Source organism: Raphanus sativus, unplaced genomic scaffold, assembly GCF_000801105.2.
Source record: "Raphanus sativus cultivar WK10039 unplaced genomic scaffold, ASM80110v3 Scaffold5371, whole genome shotgun sequence".
In the NCBI taxonomy this organism is placed as follows: domain Eukaryota; kingdom Viridiplantae; phylum Streptophyta; class Magnoliopsida; order Brassicales; family Brassicaceae; genus Raphanus; species Raphanus sativus.
This window is the reverse complement of record NW_026620671.1, coordinates 356-3,977: the sequence shown is the minus strand read 5'-3', so window position 1 is coordinate 3,977 and position 3,622 is coordinate 356. Positions and strand designations below refer to the sequence as shown.

Sequence of the window (3,622 nt, the reverse complement as noted above, 5' to 3'; positions counted from 1 at the left end):
GGTGGAAGGTGTTTGGTTTGGTGAGGTGGAGGAGAGATTGAGATGTGGGGATCTGAGTGTTGTTGTTTCCGACGAGGAAAGAGTTCGCCGACGCAGCCGCCATGATTGTGAGTGAGTGAGTTGCTGAGATTCTTTTTAAGTTTGCTTTTTTGTTGCAAAAGATCTGTCTGAAAAGAGTTTGGTGAGAGAGAGATATATAAAAGTTAAGCTTAAAACGTCAGCGTTTCGTGGTAGGTGGTACTGGTTTGTCTGCTACTTTGTTTAATTTACACTCATTTCTAATGTGTGTGTGTGTGTGTGTTTGAGTCTTTCAGTTGGTTTATAGAAGTAAAAGAATTCAAACTAGAACTCTTCTTAATATTTTAAGATTATGTCACTCCACTGAAAAAAATCTGTGAATTTTCCAGGAAAATAGATGAGATAAAAGGATGATTGCAAACAGAAAAATTAGAGAGTTCATAGGACATGGAGTTTGTGACGCAGACCTTTCATTGGATACGAATATGAAAATGCAACATCAGTCTTGAAATGAGGATAACTATCCACATTCAACCAGAAGTGAATGGTTGAATGTCATACAGAAATACAAGGAAACAATATAGTCATAAGTATGTCATACAAAAATATATAAGGAAACACTATTGTACACAAATAACTTTAAAAATATGGTCACAAAACAAAGTATAAATATATTCTCATCTTAAAACAGAGTTGAACCAAAGCACTCTAAAAAAGCATCAAGTAACCATTTCTTTCTTTATTCAAACGGTCCAGGCGACGACCTCCTCCGTTTAGCCCCACACACCGGCTCGATATCAGTACTGATAGTGGCGTGGCGAGGAATGAGAATAGCTAGCAATGTCAGGTTTAGTGGAAGAATGGATGACGAGGTTAATGCGTTGGATGTGTTCGAGTACGTCGAGAACTTCCATCATGTGTGGTCGTTTTTTCGGGTCTGGTTCTGTACAAGAGAGTGTAATTTGTCCCATTTCAGTCGCCACCTGGGATGAGTATTGACCTTTGATTCCTTTGTCCATTATATGTTTCACTTTGTCTTTGCTTGAGAGTTTTGGTCTTAACCAGTTGACTAGACTCTCTTGTCCTTCAGGCCGTTTTGGGTCATACACTCTTAGTCCGGTCATTATTTCCAATAAGACCAGACCAAAGCCGTATACATCACTCTTAACGTATAAATGGCCTGAGAATGAAGACCATAAACTAACAGGGTTGCTAAAAAAAAACAATCTTGAAGATGATGAATGTCAGCAATGTAGAAGATATTAATGATTTCAACCCTATTAAGATAGCATCGTATTTTCACCCTATCTAGATGATTACTTCCAAATATTTTGTGTATATGTTTCCAAATTGTAAGCAATGCTTAATTACTGTATGATCTAGGGGTCTAACAAAGTCCATAACTAAAAGTTTTTTTTATGGTTTATTTATGTTTCTCTTTATTTATGTACCTGTTGCCAAATATTCAGGAGCGGCATATTTGTCCATGATCCTAATCGTAACTTGTGGATTCGCTTGTAGTGATCCTAACTTCGCTTGTCCTAAATCTGAAATCTTTGCTTCATAATTCTGCACGGATATATCAAAATACAGATTCGTTTTTTAAGTTAATGCAACTATAACCATAATAATATAATGAGAATTTAATTAGGCTAACCGAGTCGATAAGTATCTTTGACGGGTTGAATTCTCTATAGATGACTGTTCTTTGTAAGCCGTGTAGAAACGCTAGGCCACGTGCTGCACCGATCATTATCTTGATCCTTAGGTCCCAAGGAAAAGGCTCGGTTCCTGAAGCAAAGTAAATCAAAGTTTTTACGAAACAAGCCTTGTTGTAACGATATGGACACTGGTTTTGTGGGTTTACAAAATATTTATTACGTTGAAAAAGATGATCACTAAGACTTCCTTTGGGCATGAACTCGTATACAAGCAGAAGCTCTTTGCCTTCACGACAGTGTCCTAATAACTTTACCAGATTTGGGTGTGAAAGCCTCCCCAAGACGTTAACTACTGACTGTCCGGAACCAAAAACAAAACCACGAAATCAGAAATTTTGCTTATTCCATCAAAACATACAATAAAGTGATAAACCAAATGAAAGATAGTAGGACTCGTTCATAACATGAGTTATAAAAAGTTTCAATAGATGCTTAAATTTTAAAACCATTAATTTCAAAACCATAGCATAAAATATGTTTTATTTATCATTTCCTATGTTTAGAATTAAGATATCGTTTAGGCGTTTAGCACAAGTCCAGAAACTAGTTAAATGTTAAATTTTGTTCTTATTTAACTATTCAAATTCTATAATATACATTTTTTTATCAGTTAAGGGTGGCAAAGATAAATTAATGAAAAACTACATTTAAAAAATTAAATGACATTTATTCTATAGCAGCTTTTATTATCAAACCACATTTAATTTGAAACGAGAAGAGTATCTATTTTAATTTAATCAAGACTGCAAAACGTACGTAAAGTCAAATTTAGTGTTCAGTTTGGAATAGTAAAAAAAATTAGGTAATTATTTTTTTTTGTAAAAAGAATTAGGTAAAATTACGTAATAGTTTACGTCAATGAAGAAACAAAAGTCGCGAAATAGTTATGTATGTTTTTTTTTATTTTTATTTTTTAAATACGGGGTATCCCGGGCCGAGGCCTTGACTAATCTCCAATGGGAGGTGCAGCCCACGGATGGAGTTATGTTGTTTTGTTGAAACAGAGAGTTAAAATCTTACTTTCCAGTCTTCTAAATCATGAACATTCTCGGAGTTCAGTCTTTTGACGGCGACAGTCATACCGGAGCCTGCTATAGAAGGAGCAAGAGTCTTTGCATCGATCCAACCTCTGTAAACTTCACCGAAACCTCCTTGACCTAACATCAAGTCCGGTTTAAAATTCATCGTCGCAGTCTTTAGATCAAGAAAGCTGTAAAGTTTGACATTTGTTGATTCCAATATCTGCCCGGAACCGTCGCTCGCAGCCCCCAATAATTGGTTCCGTCCGACGTTGCTGTTTGTTGTCTCTGTGGTCGACAAAAAGTTTGCTCTACTGCGGTTGTTAGTCATTTTGGAAGGAGAGGAAGAGGAAAAGTATGAAACACAAAGACCCATTTAACTATCTAGTTGTTGTCTTTTTTTCTTTCTTTCCTTCTCTTTCCTGTTTACCAATTCAGACCAGAGCTAATAGATGATCAAGTAGCTAGTTGTGCTTTTTATGGCCTTGAGTTTTGAATAAATGAAAGAGGGTTGCAATATACTTTTGATTATCAAATTCTACATTTTCCATGTTATAGTCTAATTTATTACTTTACGCATATTTTAGTTACCACGAATTAAACATATTATACGAAAAATACCAAGAAAGAACATCGACCAACTAAAGTATCATGGCATTCTGTGTGCACACAACATAGTACTTCATTATTATTATTTTCGTAAAAATCAATAAATAATCATAGCTCAGTAACGAAAACTTGACTCCAGATGATAAAGTATCATGGCCGAACGAAAATAATAATAATGAAGTACTATGTTGTGTGCACACAGAATGCCTGAGAGTCAGCTTCTGTATCACACACTCACGCGGATTGGACGTTTGT

The 3,622-nt window shown here is 35.5% G+C and overlaps 1 pseudogene; it reads right to left on the bottom strand.

Moving 5' to 3' along the window:
* Positions 1-626: 626 nt before the first annotated feature.
* Positions 627-3,154, bottom strand: LOC130507721 (probable serine/threonine-protein kinase CST; annotated as a pseudogene).
* Between the last annotated feature and the right edge of the window lie 468 nt (positions 3,155-3,622).